This window comes from Bos indicus, chromosome 17, assembly GCF_029378745.1.
Source record: "Bos indicus isolate NIAB-ARS_2022 breed Sahiwal x Tharparkar chromosome 17, NIAB-ARS_B.indTharparkar_mat_pri_1.0, whole genome shotgun sequence".
NCBI lineage: Eukaryota > Metazoa > Chordata > Mammalia > Artiodactyla > Bovidae > Bos > Bos indicus.
The window spans coordinates 21,517,757-21,541,377 of NC_091776.1; positions in this window are offsets into that span (position 1 = coordinate 21,517,757).

Consider the following 23,621-nt stretch of genomic DNA (forward strand, 5'->3'; position numbering starts at 1 on the left):
ATCTATTTCTGCCTTATTGACTATGCCAAAGAGTTTGACTGTGTGGATCACAAGAAACTGTGGAAAATTCTGAAAGAGATGGGAATACCAGACCACCTGATCTGCCTCTTGAGAAACCTGTATGCAGATCAGGAAGCAACAGTTAGAACTGGACATGGAGCAACAGACTGGTTCCAAATAGGAAAAGGAGTACGTCAAGGCTGTATATTGTCACCCTGCTTATTTAACTTATATGCAGAGTACATCATCAGAAACGCTGGGCTGGAATAAGCATAAGCTGGAGTCAAGATTGCCGGGAGAAATATCAATAACCTCAGATATGCAGATGACACCACCTTTATGGCAGAAAGTGAAGAGGAACTAAAAAGCTTCTTGATGAAAGTGAAAGTGGAGAGTGAAAAAGTTGGCTTAAAGCTCAACATTCAGAAAACAAAGATCATGGCATCTGGTCCTATCACTTCATGGGAAATAGATGGGCAAACAGTGGAAACAGTGTCAGACTTTATTGTTTTGGGCTCCAGAATCACTGCAGATGGTGGTTGCAGCCATGAAATTAAAAGACGCTTACTCCTTGGAAGAAAAGTTATGACCAACCTAGATAGCATATTCAAAAGCAGAGATATTACTTTGCCAACAAAGGTCCGTCTAGTCAAGGCTATGGTTTTTCCTGTGGTCGTGTATGGATGTGAGAGTTGGACTGTGAAGAAAGCTGAGCACCAAAGAATTGATGCTTTTGAACTGTGGTGTTGCAGAAGACTCTTGAGAGTCCCTTGGACAGCAAGGAGATCCAACCAGTCCATCCTAAAGGAGATCAGTCCTGGGTATTCATTGGAAGGACTGATGCTGAGGCTGAAACTCCAATACTTCGGCCACCTCATGTGAAGAGTTGACTCATTGGAAAAGACCCTGATGCTGGGAGGGATTGAAGCCAGGAGGAGAAGAGGACGACAGAGGATGAGATGGCTGGATGGCATCACCGACTCTATGGACGTGAGTTTGGGTAAACTCCGGGAGTTGGTGATGGACAGGGAGGCCTGGTGTGCTGCAATTCATGGGGTTGCAAAGAATCTGACATGACTGAGCGACTGAACTCAACTGAACTGAGTCATGAATGAGTTTGTTAAGTAAGAATAAAAAGTCAAACAAAAACTATCAAATAAAAATTAATGTAAATACTATTTTAGTAAAGAATTTGTGAATCATACAGCCAAATTGTAGAACAGATGTCATTTAAACAGCTTCTTCAAAATCATCTGACTTAAGATCCTGTTTAATGTCTATTTCTAAAATATCTAACTTCTTCAATTTCAAGGTCCTAATGAGAGTTCGATGATTTATGCTGCTGCTGCTAAATCGCTTCAGTCGTGTCCAACTCTGCACTACCCCATAGACAGCAGCCCAACAGGCTCCCCCGTCCCTGGAATTCTCCAGGCAAGAACACTGGAGTGGGTTGCTATTTCCTTCTCCAATGCATGAAAGTGAAAAGTGAAAGTGAAGTCGCTCAGTCGTGTCAGACTCTTAGCAACCCCAGGGACTGCAGCCTACCAAGCTCCTCCGTCCATAGGATTTTCCAGGCCAGAGTACTGGAGTGGGGTGCCATTGCCTTCTCTGAGATGATTTATAGCCACTTATTAAACATAAATAAAATTCCTCTCTTTTCAATTTTAATTAAAATCTTAAAAATTAAAAATTTTTTAACTTATAATAAGTTCTCTTTGCTTCTACTATTCCTTTGGTTAAAAAAACTTTATTGTTGACCTTGCTATATCCCTGTTAGCCAGTGGAAAGTATATTCTGTAAAAGCAAAGTTATTTACTTAAAGTTGTTTCAGCAAATCTGAGAGAATAAGTATGATAAATCACATTTTCATAAATAGAAACAATTCAATTCATAACAAAATGGCTCTGAATATATTTGAGGAATTTTGTAACCTATGTAATTTCTTGTTTGATATGCAGATGTATAAGAACTTGCTTCAGTATTAAAATCTTCACTTTCTACTCTTTTTAGGATACTTTCACTTCATTCCCAGAAGAAATAAAAATGAAGATTTAATATATGGGTATATTTTGTTTTATTGCTCTTGGCTTTATTGTGCTTCACAATTACTGTGTTTTTTATAAAGTAGAGATTTGTGACAACCCTTTCTTAAGCAAGTCTATTGGCACCATTTTTTCAACAGCATTTGCTCACTTCATATCTCTGTCACAGTTTGATAATTCTCACAATATTTCAGGCTTTTTCATTATTATTGTATTTATCATGGTGATCTTTGATATACATATTGTAATTGTTTTGATATTTTTTTAGCAATAGAATATTTTTAAAATATATACATTATTTTTAAGGCATAATGTTACTGTATAATAGATTATATTATAGTGTGAACGTAGCTGTTCACTAAGAAACCAAAAATCCTTGAGTAACTCATTTTATTTTTATATTCATTTTATTATGTTGTCCTGGAGCCAAACTTGCAGTATCATTAACATACGTCCACATTGGCAAATGTTTGTCTTTTTTCAAAAAATGGCAAAATGAAAATTGTAGAAACAGGTTATCTCTTGGGCAGGTTCCTCTTATCAACAATAAGTAAATCAATATAAGGACTGAATGATCTCTTATGAAATTATCAGTTTACTTTTAAAAAGTAAGACCAATTTTTATTTTGTTTTTATTTTTGCGACAATGTATATAAATGTGTTTTATTTTTACTAAATGATAGCTGTGAAATCAACTCAATAGACTTCTTTATACACTTGTAAACTTACTAGCAGCTTTAATAGGAGTAACAGCTGAAAAAAATCCATAAATGAACATTTTAAGAAATATACTAAGCTTTATGTTCAACGGTTTTTAGGATAATGTTCACAATAAAATTGGAAGAAGAGAGTATGGATTTCCCTAAACATAGAGATTGTGTCAGTGTTCCCATAATGTTAATAATTTTTAAATTCAATTAATAAAATGTGACATATAGTGAGTACAGGAGAAATCTTAAGAAATCCATTAAAATTAAAACCAGTTTTGTAAAAATGTGTTCTCTCTTAAAGTTTAAAATATCTGTCTCTTAAAGACTATTAAAACTTTTTATTCTTGCTATTTAAGTTATAGAGACACATAAAGTCGTTACTTGGCTTTCTGATCAGAGTGATAACTGAATGCATTTCTATAGATCTCCTCCTTTCAAAATTATATTGATATGATAAAAGTAATATTCAAATAAAATAGCTCCCTGACATCTCTGGAACACAGAAAAGTTTCATAGACTAGAAACACTTAGGAAGTTGTGTAAGATGGAGAAGATAGATTAGAGGTGTTGAGAAGTGGAATTCCATACCTCCGTTTCACTGTGAAATTTCCATAGTTACTCTCTTCGTCAACTTAGTGGTAATTTCTTTTGCCTTCTCAGTTTTGTTCATGTTCCCCTTTTGGAAACTGCTGGCATTTCTGTGTGTTTTTTTCTCCTCTTACAGTTGTGCCTTATTTTGTTTCCTTAGATAGTAACTTTAAAATGTTTGTTAATTTTAGTTGGCTTGGCAAATACATAGGGAGCTAATATAAAGGGCAGATAATGGGTGTGGCATTGGGAATAAATACAGTAGATCAGTTAGCATTAGCCTATCACTGCTTATTCTTAAAAAAAAAAAAGGAAAAACCTGACATAATAAAAACAGATTTATATACGTACACAAAAACTATCACCTCACTCCTGCTGCTCTAAATCATCTTGATCATTGATAAGGCTATTCTAGCTTTTTAAAAATTAGAATTATCATAGATTTTAATAACATTTTTATCTAATGCTTAAAGATTTCATATATTTTTGCTATTAAGACTTTATATCCATTATTCATTAGGCGTAGTTTAAAACACCTTCAGAATTTTCTCAAAGGCGATTGTCCTAATCATAATTTCTAATCTTCCTTATCTTGTTAATTAATGTGATTTTATTAAGACATGTATTTTATCAAATATCCAATTGAATTTATTGTTTCTTCTTATTAGCACAAGACATGCTTTGGAGATTATCTTATTTTATTGGCTTTTTGAAAAATAAAGTGCTAATTTGCAGCTTCCTAACTTCTAAATATTTCTTTAGTACCATGAGTTCTCTGTAAAATCTTTATTCCCAACCATTTTACCCTGTTGCATTAGCTAATTCTACAAGTAGTTTTTAAAAGGTTATATGCTCTGCATCTATTATTACAGTTTTGAGTTGGAAAGTAATCACTTAACTGAATGGTAGTTTGGCTGATGGAGATTTATAGAACCATAATCTTTCCCTATTTCAAACAACATCTCTTCTTTTACATTCAGTTTTGTAGATAAGTGTGATATTTTTAAAATATAAATTTGATAAGTGTGATTTTATTCCATTTTTTGGCTGTTAAAAAAAAAAATCTGTCCATTTCAGTTCAGTTCAGTTGCTCAGTCACGTCTGACTCTTTGCGACCCCATGGACTGCAGCACACCAGGCCTCCCTGTCCATCACCAACTCCTGGAGTTTACTCAAACTCATGTCCATCAAGTCGGTGATGCCATCCAGCCATCTCATCCTCTGTCGTCCTCTTCTCCTCCTGGGTTCAATCTTTCCCAGCATCAGGGTCTTTTCCAAAGAGTCAGTTCTTTACATCAGGTGGCCAGGTGTTGGAATTTCAGCTTCAGTATCAGTCCTTCCGGTGGATACTCAGGACTGATTTCCTTTAGGATGGACTGGTTGGATCTCCTTGCAGTCGAAGAGACTCTCAAGAGTTTTCTCCAACACCACTTTGAGTTTTCTCAAAAGCATCAATTCTTTGGCCTTCAGTTTTCTTTATGGTCCAATTCTCACATCCATACATGGCTGCTGGAAAAACCATAGCTTTGGCTAGATGGACCTTTGTTGGTAAAGTAATGTCTCTGCTTTTAAATATGCTGTCTAGGTTGGTCACAGCTTTTCTTCCAAGGAGCAACCATTTTTTAATTTCATGGCTGCAGTTACCATCTGAAGTGATTTTGGAGCCCCCAAAATAAAGTCTGTCACTGTTTCCATTGTTTCCCCATCTATTTCCCATGAAGTGATGGGACCAGATGCCATGATCTTCATTTTCTGAATGTTGAGTTTTAAGTCAAAATTTTCACTCTCCTCTTTCAGTTTCATCAAGAGGCTAAGAGGCTCTTTAGTTCTTCACTTTCTGCCATAAGGGTGGTGTCATCTGCATCTCTGAGGTAATTGATATTTCTCCCTGGTTCTAGATTGTGTATCATCCAGTCCAGCATTTCACATGATGTACTCTGCATATAAGTTAAATAAGCAGGGTGACAATATACAGCCATGATGTAGTCCTCTCCTGATTTGGAACCAGTCTGTTGTGCCATGTCCAGTTCTAACTGCTTCTTCTTAACCTGCATATAGATTTCTCAGGAGATTGGTAAGGTGGTCTGGTATTTCCATCTCTTGAATCATTTTCCACAGTTTGTTGTGATCCACACAGTCAAAGGCTTTGGCATAGTCAGTAAAACAGAAGTAGATGTCTTTCTGGAATTCTCTTGCTTTTTCAATGATCCAACGGATGTTGGCAATTTGATCTCTGGTTCCTCTGTCTTTTCTAAATCCAGCTTGAACATCTGGAAGTTCACAGTTCATGTACTGTTGAAGACTGGCTTGGAGAATTTTGAGCATTACTTTGCTGGTGTGTGAGATGAGTGCAATTCTGTGGTTTTTTGAAAATTCTTTGTCATTGCCTTTCTTTGGGATTGGAATAAAATCAGACCTTTTTGAGTCCTGTGGCCACTGCTGAGTTTTCCAGATTTGCTGGAATATTGAGTGCAGCACTTTCACAGCATCATCTTTTAGATTTGAAATAGCTCAACTGGAACTCCATTACCTCCACTAGCTTTGCTCGTAGTGATGCTTCCTAAGGCCCACTTGACTTCACATTCCAGGATGTCTGGCTCTAAGTGAGTGACTGCACCATCATGGTTATCTGGGTCATGAAAATTTTTGTATAGTTCTGTATATTCTTGCCACCTCTTCTTAATATCTTTTGCTTCTGTTTGGCTCATACTATTTCTGTCCTTTATCGAGCCCATCTTTGCATGAAATGTTCCCTTGGTATCTGTAATTTTCTTGAAGAGATCTCTAGTCTTTCCCATTCTATTGTTTTCCTCTATCTCTTTGCACTGATCACTGAGGAAGGCTTTCTTATCTCTCCTTGCTATAATTTGGAACTCTGTATTCAAATGGGTATATCTTTCCTTTTCTCCTTTGCTTTTATCTTGTCTTCTTTTGTCAGCTATTTGTAAGGCCTCTTCAGACAACCATTTTGCACTTTTGCATTTCTTTTTCTTGGGGATGGTCTTGATCACTGTCTCCTGTACAATATCACAAACCTCCATCCATAGTTCTTCAGGTACTCTCTGTACAATATATAATCACTTGAGTCTAATTGGCCCTTCTACTGTATAATCATAAGGGATTTAATTAAGGTCATACCTGGATGGTCTAGTGGTTTTCCCTACTTTCTTTAAGTCTGAATTTGTCAATAAGGAGTTCACGATCTGAGCCACAGTCAGCTCCTGGTCTTGTTTTTGCTGACTATGTAGAGCTATTCCATCTTAACCTGCAAAGAATATAATCAATCTGATTTCGATATTGACCATCTGGTGATGTCCATGTGTAGAGTCTTCTCTTCTGTTGTTGGAAGAAGGTGTTTTCTATGACCAGTGCATTCTCTTGGCAAAACTCTGTTAACCTTTGCCCTGCTTCATTCTGTACTCCAAGGCCAAATTTGCTTCTTACTCCAGGTTTCTCTTGACCTCGTACTTTAGCATTCCAGTCCAAAAATCTGTCCAGAATTCTGCAAATTTTTAAAATTTGACTTTGAAATAAAAATTTTCATCTGAATTTATTTTAATTTTCATTCAAAAATTCTTTTTGAAAATCAGTGGTCCCATTAAATATGGATATTCTAGTGGATTCTTTAATGCAGTGAAAGTTTCTAGTTTTACTTCTTGAATTATTGCTTCTTCATCCATGTTGTTGTTACTTTCTGGGGTTTCTTAATGCACGGTATATACTATACCACAAGTCATGTGGGGTATTGGTTCCCCTACCAGGGATCGAACCTTTCCCCTCTCCATTGGAAACACAGAGTGTTAACCACTGGGCCACCAGGAGTCCCACCTTGAAGTGTTTTGATCTCCTTATTTCTTTTCATAGGTACTTATCCCTTTTAAGTATCTTCTCTACTTGGAAAAATTTCTTTAACTTAGTTTTCAAAAATGCCATAGTTAAATATTTGTTTCATTTGCCTGAATATTTGCCTGGAATCTTTGTGCTAAACCAAATATTTACTTTGGACTAAATATTAGAGCATTTGTGTATCCTCTGTAGCTGTGTTTCCTTCATACTCATCATCTTATCATCCTGGATCCATTAGATTAAAATGTTGAGCAAACTGTATTTCTTTCCATTCACAGGATTGCAGGGCAATTGGTTGGAGGGTAGTGTGTGAAAGAAAATATTCTTATTCGTTTTCAGGTTGCCCTGTGCAAATTCTGCACAGCGACCCAGTGTGTATTCTCACTCTGCTTGTACCTACAACCTTTACAGTTAGAAGTCTTCATTGGACCACATGTGTGGGTAGGGGTCACTCTCTAGTGTCCAATGGTATTACAGACTGTTTCCCTAAAATTATATATATATATATATATATACACACACACACACACAATTATATATAATATGTGTGCTAAGTCACTTCAGTCATGTCCAACTCTTTCTCAAACTTATGGATTGTAGCCTGCCAGGCTTCTCTGTACATGGGATTCTCCAAGCAAGAATGGAGTAGGTTGCCATGCCCTCCTCCAGGGGAACTTCCTGACCCAAAGATCGAACCCACATCTGTAATGTATCCTGCATTGGCAGGAGGGTTCTTTATGACTAGTGCCACCTGGGAAGATATATAATATACTGCTTATCATATATATCATATATAATACATATAATATATAAATATATATACATATTTAGTGAAAATGGAGTGTTCAAATGTCTATTATGCTTTTTCCTGTCCTCACAAACTTCCAGACAAAAGAAAATATTGCAATATTTGCTGTTATTCTGTAGTCGCAATGTCATGTCAGACTCTTTCGTGACCCTATGGACTATAGCCCATCAGGCTCCTCTGTCCATAGGATTTCCCAGGAAAGATGCTGGAGTGGGTTGCCTTTTTCTTTTCTAGAGGCTCTTCCTGACCCAATGATTGAACTCGTGCCTTCTGCGTTAGCAGATGGATTCTTTACCACATCTGCTGCTGCTGCTGCTAAGTCGCTTCACTCGTGTCTGACTCCATAGACAGCAGCCCACCAGGCTCCCTCGTCCCTGGGATTCTCCAGGCAAGAACACTGGAGTGGGTTGCCATTTCCTTCTCCAATACATGAAAGTGAAAAGTGAAAGTGAAGTCGCTCAGTCATGTCCAACTCTTCACGACCCCATGGACTGCAGCCTACCAGGCTCCTCCGTCCATGGGATTTTCCAGGCAAGAGTACTGGAATGGGGTGCCATTGCCTTCTCAGCTTGACCACTGAGCCACCAGGAAAGCCCTATTGCAGTATTAGTCTGAACTAAATTATTTTCATGTATTTTTTTTTCATATGATAAATACCCTGCTTTGAGCAAGCAGCCCTTCCCATGTCTTTGTGAGGGGATGGACCTCTCTTCAAAATCTGTTCAAATGTTGAGACTGAAGACAGCACAAATGCAAAGAAGACATAAAAAATGTTGTCACTTAGACTAAGGGCCTTCTCTGAGTATGTAGAGAAGATCTCTAACCTGGGCTTAAAATGGCTTGAAAGAGGAGGAAAAGGAGGCTGGCTTGGGGTTTTTATTGTGGTTAAAGGGTGGGACTGGTGTGAAGCTCTCACACTTGAATTTAGAAGCATGCACATGTAGGGCCTTGTACACTTGGATTCTTCCACTGGCACCGAAGTAGGAAGCAGCTAAGTTTTCTTTCAGTTTGTTCAGATATGAGGCAGAAGGCAAGGATAGCTGGATGTCCCTTAAAAGCTGTCGGCAAGAATCAAAATACTAATGAGACCCCTTGTTACACCCTTGCTATGGCTGTTTCTGTTTATTTTGTAACAGTGCATCTGCCTCATGAAACTGTTGCTATTTATTTGTTTATTTGCCCCAGCTCTACATATTCTGTGTTTCTGGATAGAAGGGACTCTGCCCTGTTTACCATTTTAAACCCTGGACCTATCACAGTTCTTCACATCTCACCTTGCTGTAAAAATAAAATTATTCTTAGTATACTTTTAATACTTATTGAAATTGGCTGAATTACATTTTGCTAAAATAGCAATTGGTGAATACATAAGAATTTGGTTGTATTCCTTATTTAAATTGTCCTCTGATTTTAATATTCTTATTTTATGAATTGGCAATGACATAATGTTTTGGGGAAAATTGAGTCAAATGAATTTTCAGTTGGGTAGATCACATCATGTTTTAAAAAACTTGACTCTTTTTTTTCCTTCCTTCCTTCCTTTCTTCTTATATTCATCGTTTCCTTTACTTCCCTATGACATATATTTATTAATTTGTTGTAGGCATTTTGAGAGCAATGTTTTGATAATCTACACAGCAGTATTTTGTACCCCAGTGATGCCACTTATCATGGGGTATAGCAAACTAAACAGAGAGACAACGCAGTATAATGGTAATAATGATAGTTATAACAACAGCAACGACAGATTTCTATAGTCAGATTTGGAGTTAAATACCAGCAGTACTAGCCTCAGCCATATGAATCTGGGTAAGTAAGCCATGGTTTTCTAATTATCAAATGAAAAAAACACTGTCTTATAGGATTCTACAATTAATTATTAATATATAAAATACTATATAAACCAATCAATATTATGCCTGAAATGGCATTTGGCAAAAACCAGTGAGCATGTGTGTAAATATGTATACATTTTGGAGAACACAGCTATTCCTTTATTTCTTTGGTATTTTTGGACTCAGTATTTTTTAAATGAAAGAGACTTTTGATATCAGCTAGTCTCCTGGTTATCAAACTTGGGTCCATAGTAAACACATTTCTGTGCCCTGTGGTCAGGTGATTTCTATAATGGTAATATGGGATACATCCAGGAATCTGTATTTTTGTAAAGCTTTTTACATAATAGTGAAGCATAGCTGATTTGAGGGACCACTGATCTTTATACAATCTGATCATTTTATATGTGAGGAACTGAGGACCAGAGGACTATTTCTTTGTGCTAGAGAGCTGATTGGTGGCTGAGCTCATGTTTGCCAGTTCAGATCTTTGTCTTCCGTGACACTTCCATACTCTGTGGAATTTAAAGGAGTGTATCTGTGGAGAAGCAGTTCTTAAGAGAGCTTTGGTGACTAGATGGTAGCTGTGTGCACGTGGCCAAGGAGGAGTGTCTAAAGCAAAAACAATGCACTTGGATCTGTGTATCAGAGTCCTGGAGCCATTGAGACTTTAACTCATTTTGCAGTCTAGTCATTTTTCAACAAGGATGATATTAGGGGAAGGAAATGGATTGTTGTCTTTGATTTATCACTAAGAAATATAACTGCTCTATGCTTAATTTTAAAGGCAAGATCATACTGAGAAAAGCCCATTGACTATAGATCTTTGTTTGAACTACAGAGAACTATTATTTTATTCTGGAGACGCTCTGAGGCATTTTTTATGAGTGAAAAATAATAATCACTATTTTATAAGCTTTGTAATTTAATATAGAAACATCTTAGTCCTATCCACATTCTTAGACTTGAGCTTACTCTTTTTATTTAAGTGTGCTAACTGCATTTGGCGGAGAAGGCAATGGCAACCCACTCCAGTACTCTTGCCTGGAAAATCCCATGGACAGAGGGGCCTGGTAGGCTGCAGTCCATGGGGTCGCTAGGAGTCAGACACGACTGAGCGACTTCACTTTCACTTTTCACTTTCATGCTTTGGACAAGGAAATGGCAACCCACTCCAGTGTTCTTGCCTGGAGAATCCCAGGGACGGGGAGCCTGGTGGGCTGCCGTCTATGGGGTCGCACAGAGTCAGATACGACTGAAGCGACTTAGCAGCAGCAGCAGCAACTGCATTTGGCTGAAAGTTATAATCTTAGGATCATTTTTTTCTTCTCATGTCTTCCCTTGATGTTAGAATTTGGATTCTTTGGGGCTTCTTGTTGTTGATTTTGCTTGATAATGACAGACCTCTCACTTAAAATTGAAGTAGAATTACAGTGGAAATATTAAGGAATTACAAACCTAGAAATCTGATGACTGAAACATAAAATGATCTGCATTTAATTTCCCTCTCAACGTCTTCACCAGAAACACATACAGGGGTCTTCTTGGGATACAGAGATGTTGTTGGCAGTTAAAGTTGCTGCTTCAATTTTGAAATAAGTATACCAGTTTCAGAACAAAACATGACAACTGAATCTAGAGTATAGATAAAGTAAGAATTCATTGAAGGCAAAGATATTTTGGATCAGATTTGGATGATGACCTTTTGATAGAAAATACTCACACAACATGCATAATATCTCCAGATAGTAAGACACAGTTTTCATAAATTCTAAGGCAGCTCATGTTCTTTTATAAATCTTAGGAGAAGAAACCTTCTTGACAGATTCCTTTTTCTGATAGCCTGTCTAGCATTCAAATACAAAACTACACAAATTACCATTTGTACAGAAGGGTTCTTATCCTCTCTATTTTCATTTTTAAAAGTAGAGCATTAAAAAAAATTTAGGATGTTTATAGGAGCTTTTGTAAATGCTCCTATGCTAATAGATACTATTAATACTTAATAGCTATATAATGCTTTCATCTACAAATCCCAACGGGATTTTTGAGTGTTACAGTCTTCATTTTCTAAAAGACAAAAGAGAATTCTGAGATGACAAAAGTGTAGTTACCCAAAGCTTTCTGAGCACATAACTAGTAACACAATGGAATTAGAATGCTTGGAAAGAAAATTGTTTAGTTATGTCAAGAATTTGGTTTTTTTGTCCCATTTGGTTCTAAAGAAGAAGTTTGTCTTACTGTGACTATTCAGTGTTGATTTTATTTTGGTTTAATTTTATTCCTTTCTTACCACTCCTCTTTCAGACACATTCTATCTCTATTTTAATTATTTTTTTCTTTGGTGGCTCTCCTTAACCTATGAGATATTAGATCTCACTTTCCAAAAAAGATGGGCATGAAATGATTATATCTATTATTTACTGGTCAAATAAACATAAAACCCTACCTACATGGCTCAATGCCAATTCAAGAGACAAAGGACACGTGATTCGATCCCTGGGTCAGGAAGTTTCCTTAGAGAAGGAAATGGCAACCCAGTATTCTTGCCTGGAAATCCCAAGGACAGAAGAGCCTGGTGAGCTATAGTCCATAGGGTCGCAAAGAGTCAGACACAACTGAGTGACCAAATAACAGCATATCACTGTGCTATGAACATTAATGATAATATCCCAGGTTTAAACAATTTCAAGAGTTCAAACAATTTCCAGCAGCAGATACCGGATAAGAAAATACTTCTGAGCTAAAAGCTTTTTCCTTCATCTGTGAATTGTCTTTATCTTATTGGTGAAAGCAACATTCATTAAGAAAATTGTCCATGCACGTCAGTCCAGAGACTCTATTTTCTTTATTTCTCTCCATTGTATTGAAACAGTCCTCCCATTATCTGTACCATTTACTGTGTTATTCTTTTTAAAGGACAACATAATTTGAGGTGAATAAAAGATAGATGGCAAGACAAGTTACTGAGTTATTAACTATTTTTACTGTGTCCTTACTGTTGCAGAAGGCTTGCAAAATGGAGAGTTATTTTTATTTCTCCAATCTCTGTAATTCTGATTTGGGGCTCACTTCTTTAGGCAGCCTTTAACATCTGTCATGTTTCAGAACAAAAAATGAGAAGTCAAAAGGCACTTCAGAGGCACTCTATTCCACTGAGACCACTATTGGGTTTAGAAGATAAATGTACTAGAGAGAAAGGGCAGAGAGGATCCTCAAGAACAGGGGGTTGTGGAGGGCTAATCCAAAAATGAGAGCGTTTACTGAGACTGAGAATGAGTGGGCTCTAGGATTGTTTTCCTTGTTTGTGTCCTTATCTGTTTAAGAGTAGCAAATGGATATCTGACTTATCTTGTTGTGCTTATGTGCCTGAAGCATGTCTGTGTACATAAGAACCAGAGAAATTGAAGACAGAACCTGTGGGGCGTCTCCTGTCAGTCAAGAGCCCTGTTGTGATGGCCTCTCTGAGTTCATCCAGAGCATCTGCTGGCCCAAGATGAAAAGGGCCCCACCAGGTAGAAGCACTGTGTGGGACCAGGGTCGACAGTGCAGGCAGGCCTGGGCCTACCGCATTCTGACAGTGCATAAACCCTCCAATTCGTCCTCTGATCCTGAGAGCAGGAGGAGACCCTAATACATAAAGGAAACTGAGTTTTTAACCAGTAGCAAGTTGAGTTGGACCAAGTTAAGAACTTGAACTAGGAAAAAGAATGTGAAGTTTATGCAGAAAAGGCATGTGGGAAAAGGTGTAATTATTAAAAATATAGGCATTTTGGAATTCAGCTGCAATGAATCCCAAACTTACAGTTCTGAGAGAGAATGGCTTATCTAAATTACTTACTTAAGTGGAAACTCTTTTAGCATGGTTTCTTGCTCTTAATTTACCTTTCATATTCCAGAGATTAACCATTCCTTACAACACATTTATATTTAAAGAGGTACAGTTGAGATTTTCTTTTCAGTTAAGTAATAATAAGAACTCCTTTACCATAAGAATCAGTAATATTTTTGGATTTCTGTATGTTTACAATATTCAAATACATGTTCTTAGTGTTCTTAGTTTAGCTAGAGAAAGTCCACATCTCCAAAGTAAATGAAAAGTAAATAAACAAATAATTTTTACTAATGCCTGAAATGCTTTTAATGAAATAGAAGTCACTTTACAAATAAAAATACATTTTAAATTGTACATAACATTATATATTATATATATATATATATATATATATATATATATAAGCATGCATGCTGAGTTGCTCAGTCATATCTGACTCTTTTGCAACCCCATGGACTAGAGCCCTCTAGGCTCCTCTGTTCATCGCATTCTCTGGGCAAGAATACTTGGGTGGGTAGCCATTTCCTTCTCCAGAGGATCTTCCTTACCCAGGGATCAAACCCAAGTCTCCTTCATTGACAGCAGATTCTTTACCACTGAACCAGACATTTGCTACTATTAAACATATAAGGACACAAACAAGGAAAACAATCCTAAAACCCATTAATTTCTAGGTCTCAGTAAACTCTCTCATTTTGGATTAGCCCTCCAAAACCGTCTGTTCTTAAGGAACTTCTCTGCCCCTTTTGCCTAGTGTCTTTATCTTCTAAACCCAATAGCAGTCTCAGTAGGATAGAGCGTCTCTGAAGTGCCTTTTGACTTCTCATTTTTTGTTCTGAAACATGACAGATGTTAAAGGTTGCCTGAGGAAGTGAGTCCCAAATCAGAATTGTAGAGATTTGGGGAAGTAAAAATAACTCTCCATTTTGCAAGCCTTCTACAACAGTAAGGACACAGTAAAAATAGTTAATAACTCAGTAACTTGTCTTGCCATCTATCTTTTATTCATCTCAAATCATGTTGTCCTTTAAAAAGAATAACACAGTAAATGGTACAGATAATGGTAGGACTGTTTCAATATAATGGAAAGAAATAAAGAAAATATAATCTCTGGATTGACTTGTATGGACAGTTTTCTTAATGAATATTGCTTCCACCAGAAAGATAAAGATGAAGTAAAAAGCATTCAGCTCAAAAGTATTTTCTGATCCAATGTCTGCTGCTGGAAATTGTTTCAATTCTTGAAACTGTTTAAACCTGGGATATAACCATTAATGTCCATACCACAGTAACTACAAGGTAATATGCTATTGTTGTTTAGTCACTAAATTGTGTCTGACTCTTGACCCCATAGGCTGTAGCCCACAAGGCTCCATATACTGGAGTGGGTTGCCATTTCCTTCTCAAGAGGATTTTCCTGACCCAGGGATTGAACCCATGTTTCCTCTGTCTCCTGCACTGAGAGGCAAATTCTTACCACTGAGACACCTGGGAAGCCCAACTATATCTATATGTATATACAGATATGTGTGTATGTGTTTCTGTGTATAAATGATATTTGCCTTAATCCACAAAATCCTGAAAATCACAGAGCCATTTTCATCTTGAGAACTCAGTTAAATGGGAGAAAGGAGTTGGGAGGAAAATGTAAATTTAACATGAAAAGATGTAACTACCTGTTCCGTTCAGTTCAATTGTTCAGTTGTGTCTGACTCTTTACAACCCCATGAACCACAGCACACCAGGCCTCCCTGTCCATCACCAACTCCCAGAATTTACAAAAACTAGGGTCCATTGAGTCGATGATGCCATCAAACCATCTCATCCTCTGTCGTCCCCTTCTCCTCCTGCCCTCAATCTTTCTCAGCATCAGGGTCTTTTCAAATGAGTCAGCTCTTCACATCAGGCGGCCAAAGTATTGGAGTTTCAGCTTTAACATCAGTCCTTCCAATGAACACCCAGGACAGATCTCCATAGGATGGACTGATCTCCTTGCAATCCAAGAGACTCTTAAGAGTCTTCTCCAACACCACAGTTCAAAAACATCAATTCTCCTGTGCTCAGCTTTCTTTATAGTCCAACTCTAACATCCATACATGACCACTGGAAAAACCATAACCTTTACTAGATGGACCTTTGTTGACAAAGTAATGTCTCTGCTTTTGAATATGCTATCTAGGTTGATCATAATTTATCTTCCAAGGAGTAAGCGTCTTTTAATTTCATGGCTGCAGTCACCATCTGCAGTGATTTTGGAGCCCCCAAAATAAAGTCTGACACTGTTCCCCCATCTATTTCCCATGAAGTGATGGGACCAGATGCCATGATCTTCGTTTTCTGAATGTTGAGCTTTAAACCAACTTTTTCACTCTCCTCTTTCACTTTCATCAAGAGGCTCTTTAGTTCTTCTTCACTTTCTGCCATAAGAGTGGTGTCATCTGCATATCTGAGGTTACTGATATTTCTCCCAGCAATCTTGATTCCAGCTTGTGCTTATTCCAGCCCAGCATTTCTCATGATGTACTCTGCACATAAGTTATATAAGTAGGGTGACAATATACAGCCTTGACGTACTCCTTTTCCTATTTTGAACCAGTCTGTTATTCCATGTCCAGTTCTAACTGTTGCTTCCTGACCTGCATACGGGTTTCTCAAGAGGCAGGTCAGGTGGTCTGGTATTCCCATCTCTTTCAGAATTTTCCACAGTTTCTTGTGATCCACACAGTCAAAGGCTTTGGCATAGTCAATAAAGCAGAAATAGATGCTTTTCTGGAACTCTCTTGCTTTTTCCATGATCCAGTGGATGTTGGCAATTTGATCTCTGGTTCCTCTGCCTTTTCTAAAACCAGCTTGAACATCAGGAAGTTCACGGTTCACGTATTGCTGAAGCCTGGCTTGGAGAATTTTGAACATTACTTTACTAGCATGTGAGATGAGTACAATTGTGCAATAGTTTGAGCATTCTTTGGCATTGCTTTTCTTTGGGATTGGAATGAAAACTGACCTTTTCCAGTCCTGTGGCCACTGCTGAGTTTTCCAAATTTGCTGACATATTGAGTGCAGCACTTTCACAGCATCATCTTTTACAATTTGAAATAGCTCAACTGAAATTCCATCACCTCTTCTAGCTTTGCTCATAGTGGGGTTTCCTAAGGCCCACTTGCCTTCACTTTCCAGGATGTCTGGCTCTAAGTGAGTGATCACACCATTGGGATTATCTTGGTCATGAAGATCTTTTTTGTACTGCTTGTTATCTTATCTTAAATCATTCTATTGCATTAAAATATGTCTTCCTTAAGGTTCTGAAATCAATATTTTAATTTAAAATTGTATTTCAATAGTGGAATCCCAAAATCATATTCAGTAATCTTTGCTTCTCTGCAGGATATGTATAAGCCACTATGTTGCATGACAGCAGCTTTGCCTTATCCATATTCAGCAGAATGGACTTAAAGTAGCATTTTCCTTGGTAGACTGGAGTGAAAGGAAATAATCTTTTAAAAATTGATGTAAATGATTCTTTTCTTTGTGACTACAGCTTACTAATCTATTTTCTGTTAATGAGGAAAGCTACCAGAGTAAAAATAGAATATAAAGTTATATTGTGCTATAGGTAATTTCTAGTAAATAATATTTATTCAATGTTTACTATAGGCCAGACTTTATTCTAGACAGTTACAAGCTCATGTAATACTGACAGTAACTCTTAGATGTAAATGTGATGGTTATTCCAGTTGTTCCATCTGAAGAAACAGAGGTACAGAGATTCTCAAATAACTGGCTGGAGATCACACATCTGCTACAAGGTAGATCAGGAATCAAATTCAAAGTAACTCATCTACAGAGCATATTCTCCTAAGACTATGCCACAGGGCTCTACTAAGTTAGAAATTGCTTAATGAGGGCTCTTGATGTACTCGACATTTTGCTGTGCCCTTTAAATCATTACACCATTTACTACTGAAATACAACTTTGAGATATAACCATTATGATTCAATTTTCTGATATTAGAAGAAAATTAAAGACAATAAGTAACTCGTCTACGTAAGTATGAAAATAAATCTGGATGAGGAATGTAAACTCTGTTTTCTCAGAATCTGAGGTGCTCTACATGTCTTTGGAAGCACTGTCTCACAGAAATGTGCATGTAACAGTTTAATCACTGTTTTATTGCCAAGGACTTTGAGCAATAATTTCTGTACTTCTAACTCATTTTAAATGGCCTGAATCATTAAATATCTATTTTTGTAACTAGAGAAAAAAGCATCCTTAGCAGCAAGAATATTTAAGTGTTTGTATCAACTGACCTAGTTATTTTTGAATTGGAAATCTGATTGTAAACACAGAAATGGTTTTATAAATGAAATCTATTTATTGCATAAATATATAGCGATACAAGTAAAAATTAATAACAACATAAATACTAAGCATTAAGTAAAAAGTTGGTAAACTGAAATATTTATTCTTGGTGGAAAATCATGCATGCATTAAAATATTTTCTAAGAATAGGCAAGAACATGGTAAAGAATTATGGAAATACATTCAAAATAAAATTTGGTTATAAACATTAATATGGTAACTTAAAAATTGTGTTTAGTGATTTTTTTTTTTTTTTTTGGCTCTCACTCCTTTTTTTTACTCTGTGATTTTCTTTTTTCTTTTCAAATATCTTTGTGGGAGGTAGGAAAAGACTTGAGGAAATGAGATGGTATGACCAAAGTGTCAGTCAGAATACACAGTTAGTTATTCATTTCATTGTGCTTAAGAATTGATCTAAAATTAGAAGCATGTGCTTTGTCTGGCTTATGTGATGTTCAAATAGTTAAATTCCAAAGCTATACCATTAAAAATCATTTTAGTAAAGGGAGTTGAGGGGATTAGCAGAAAGCAGTAGTGTTATTTATGTAAGAAAGGGATTGCCTAAAAACAGGATGCATAGGATATTTAACTGCAGACATCATTGCTGACATGTACTTTTCTCACCTGATTATAGAGAAAGAAGATAAAGCTACTCAATTACTTTAATTTGATTAATCTAGGCATTCCAGTGGATATGCTGGGCCCATAATCCATTTGCTTTGGGGGTCAATATGATGGGGCCTCCCTGGTAGCTCCGTGGTAAATAATCAGTCTGCCAATGCAAGAGAGGAATTTGATCCCTGGGTTGGGAAGATCCCCTGGAGAAAGAAATGGCAACCCATTCCAGTATTCTTGCCTGGGAAATCCCATGGACAGAGGAGCCTGGCAGGCTATAGTCCCTAGGGTTGCAAAGAATGAGACATGACTGAGCATCCATGCACGATCAATATGATAGTTTTCCATGGAGAGTATGACACCAGGCTATAAATTATGAATGTGTAAGAACATGTAGGGCAAGCCAAAGCCAGATGGCAAGCTCAGGAACAAATGGAATTTGGATTCTAGGTATAAGTTTCCAGATCAATTTGCATATGGCATTTTCGGGATAATTAGCCTTTGGCATACAAAACACTATTTGCAATGTTTAGGATAAACAATTAGTGCCCTTGGTAGGCCTGTACAAGGAGTGGAGGAGGGGAAGTAGACGAACCTGTAATCATGGGAGATTGAGCCAGAGTAACACAAGGTCAAATCCTGAGTACCCTACTTATTATCTGTGCAATCTTGAGTAATCTGCATCCAGATCAAGAAGCAACAGTTAGAACTGTACATGGAACAACAGATTGGTTCCAAGTTGGGAAAGGAGTACGTCAAGGCTGTATATTATCACCCTGCTTATTTAACTTATATGCAGAGTACATCATGTGAAATGCCAGGCTGGATGAAGCACAAGCTGGATGAAGCACAAGCTGGATTCAAGATTGCTGGGAGAAATATCAGTAACCTCAGATACAGAGACACCACCGCTCTTATGGCAGAAAGCAAAGAAGAACTAAATAGCCTCTTAATCAAAGTGAAAGAGGAGAGTGAAAAAGTTGGCTTTAAACTCAACATTCAGAAAACTAAAATCATGGCATCCGGTCCCATCACTTTATGGCAAATAGATAGGGAAACAATGAAAACAAAGAGAGACTTTATTTTGGGGGGCTCCAAAATCACTGCAGATGGTGACTGCAGCCATGAGATTAAAAGACGCTTGCTCCTTTGAAGAAAAGTTATAACCAACCTAGACAGGATATTAAAAAGCAGAGACATCACTTTGCCAACCAAGGTCTGTCTAGTCAAAGCTTTGATTTTTCCAATAGTCTTGTATGGATGTGACAGCTGGACTATAAAGAAAGCTGCGTGCTGAAGAATTTATGCTTTTGAACTGTGGTGTAGGAGAAGACTCTTGAGAGTCTCTTGGACAGCAAGGAGATCCAACCAGTCCCTCCTAAAAGAAATCAGTCCTAAATAGTCATTGGAAGGACTGATGCTGCAGCTGAAACTCCAATACTTTGGCCACCTGATGCAAAGAGCTGACTCATTTGAAAAGACCCTGATGCTGGGAAAGATTGAATGTGGGAGGAGAAGGGAATGACAGAGGATAAGACGTTTGGATGGCATCACCGACTCTATAGACATGAGTTTGAGTAAGCGCCAAGAGTTGGTGTTGGACAGGGAAGCCTGTCGTGCTGCAGTCCATGGGGTTGTAGAGAGTCAGACATGACTGAGCAACTGAACTGAACACTAAATTTCAGTTTTTTCATCTATAATACTGAGTTATTCAACAAGCCTAATTCATGAGAGTGCTGGGAGGATAAATTGACTGTGGACTTTCTGCACATTGTTCCACATGCTCTATATTATCACCATTATTAGTAGTAATGTCACAGCCAAAACTCCATGTGGTAAGACATGAGTGCTGAGCAATGACTCCAAGCACTTACTATATAGAGAGAAAAGTTCGAGTCATCTCCAGTGTAGGAACTTTCTGTTTTGAAAGAGTATAGCTGAGAGTAGGAGGCTTGAAGACAAAATGAAGAATTAAGGACAATTCTGGAAGAAGTCAGAAAAAGGACTTTTCTTGATACATGAAGTCTTCTGTTAGGGTAACAGCTTGCTCATAGAAAAAAAATGAAAATCCCAGCTTGCACTTAAGGGTGAATGATATGGAGGACTTCCTCAGACTGCATCAAACACCAAGGAAATTAATTTAGAGAAAGAACTTTAATCAGGAGGGAATTATGGACTGTAAAGTTCAGGTCTGGAGATAAAGGAGAAGAAGCAGCTTGTAGTTTAGAGGATAAATTGGAAATTAAAATGGGAGAAAGTATGCCAGGGATTGTAGATAAAGATTTAAGAAGCAAAAAGAGCTGGAAAGTTACCATACACCAGAAGCCGATGAACTGACTCCTCTGATGTACTATTATTTCTGTTAATATACTTGTGGATATTTTTTCCTTAGAATTACTTAACAATTTTAAGTAGCAGTTTTCCTTCCTTGCACAGTGTTTTTTCATCTACATGAGTTAAGCAAATTATTAGCTAAAACTAGACAGTATAGTTTGAGAAGTTGTTGATTAATTTAAACCAATAGATTAAGTGGAAATCAAAGTTTCATTGTGTAAAACTTAGTGTGGGGAGGGAGTTAATGGCTTCAGTTGATTCCTAGACTCTCTAAACACTTGTGGGTACCTACCTTCCCCTCTCCCCTTGACACAACAGGGCCCCCAGCTCAGGCCCATCAAATTGTAAATGTCCTTTAGCCATTGCTAGTCTGTGCTTCATGTTCCATATTAGACACAGGACTTCCCAGTGAGGCTTGTAGAGCCCTGATCTACCACCTAATAAGAAGGCCCCTATCTCTTTTCTTTCATCATCCATCCTTCCACTGCATCCTCAAATATTTGTTCGTATATTGACTTTAGGTGTACAGCTTGGACATCCTCACTTCACGCATGATAATAGCATGTAAGTTCTCATTATATCATGTCCGTTCTGTATTTGCCTTTCTCTGGTAACATTTCACTTTATTGTGATATTAGGATCAATCATGATTTCAGGTAATGTCAGTATATTCATTATTAAAAAGTCCATCATGAGAATTTTGCTTGATGATTTTACTAGCTGTTTAAGGTCACTACCTAGATCCATTATTTCATTGTATTATAACAGTTTTGATAGCAGTAAAATATATTGTATTTCCTTTTACTAGGAGGTTTGTACTCCTTTTATTCAATTATTTTTATTTTTGATTTCCCCATGATACTATGCTTAAGTGCTGGAGTCAATAGAAATTGCTTTTACTTTTCTATTTTAGAGCCATTTCGCCTTCTATAAAACCTTGAATTTGAATATTGCTGTGATTTCCTGGTCCTCTAAACCATGTCTTCTGGGATATAGACATTATCATCTCATATTTAGAAAATTTATTTAATGAGCATGTACAGACTAAGGGAAAGAAGTATTTTTAGAAACTGGGTAACAGAACCAGAATACATCTAGTCAAACTACTACTGGTAAATAATTAAATATGCCTTCCCTACGAATTCTGAAGAGACCCTTTACTTATAATGATAGTTTGGGGACACACTGATGTATTTTATGAAAGTTAGCCTACTTAATAGTACTCTTATGATGAAAGATGTTTTATGCTATCTTAAAGCAAAAGAGATGACCCTCAGGAGAAATACACTATAATTCCTATAGCCCCAAATATAGCATAATGAAATATTATTATCCCTATTTCAATTATGATAAAGGTTTTCAATAAACTTTTAACATTTTTGAAGGCATGATTCTCAATAACATCATTATAGAACAATTCGAATTATGAGTCCTCTGTGAGAACTTTGTCTCTCACAGTGTATAGCCTCAACCTCCAAACCCAAAATGCCATTTTGTGGGTTATTTTTAGAGGGCACATTTTACTTAACTGAAATATTCATAGTGCAGACCTCTAATAGCCCTTCTAGGGAACTACATCTAATATTTACCAAGGATCCATGAAAGGGTAACATCGTGATCATATTGTTTATGTTACAGAAAGTAAAGGGTGATCTCCAACACAAAAGCAAACAACACAAGTGGGCATTCTTGGCACTGGTTTTCAAAAAGAGAGAAAATATCCATGTTAGATTATCTTCTGATAAATGCAGACTAATAAATATTTACTTCATAGAGTTAATTTCTTGGTTTGCAATTTTTATGAACAGGTTGTATTTATTCCACAACAAGAAAAAGAGTTTAAATCCCCATAGAATTGAATATAGGAATTGCCACATCAGCACAAAATGCCTGAAATCAAGTGATCCTAAATATTCTCTTGATAGACTATGGAACAAATCATCATTTAAATTTTCATAGCTAGTTGCCCCAGGATAGAGCAATATTTGAAACATTACTTTCACAATGTCATAACTAAAAAGTTCAATGCAGTTCTTCAAATATCCACTAGTAACTTCTATGTGCCAAAAAGTGGAAGAGCATGAATAACACAAAGTAACATTTTATTAATAGTAAATAAAACTTTGTGCTTTGTTACACTAGGGATAAGGAACTAAAAGAAAACCACAAAGCTCTCTGAACATAAGTGGTGGCGTTATTTAGAAGGGACACATTGGTAACCTAGGAAAACGCTGATCATTTCTAATGGGTTGGAAGGAGAGGGGCAATTGCTTGTCTACTCTGATGAATTGTTATATACAACCAAGCAGGGCTTGCAACCCCAGCATTACAAGATCTCATTGTTCAATGGTATTTAAATACTTGTTTTTAGATACATTAGTGACTCATTTTTTAAAAACCTCTATTCTAGCTAAACAAAATACTTTAAAAATATTTTTAAACAACCTAACTTTTTAATTTGTTAATTAATTTTATTTTTGGCTTCCGTGGGTCTTCTAGCTGCATCGAGCAGAGCTACTCTCTACTTGCAGTGCATGAGCTTCTCATTGTGGTGGTTTCTCTTGCTGTGCAGCATGGGCTCTAGCGTGAGCAGCCTTCAGTAGTTGAGGCACATGGGCTTAGTCGCTCTGCAGGCACATGGGAACTTC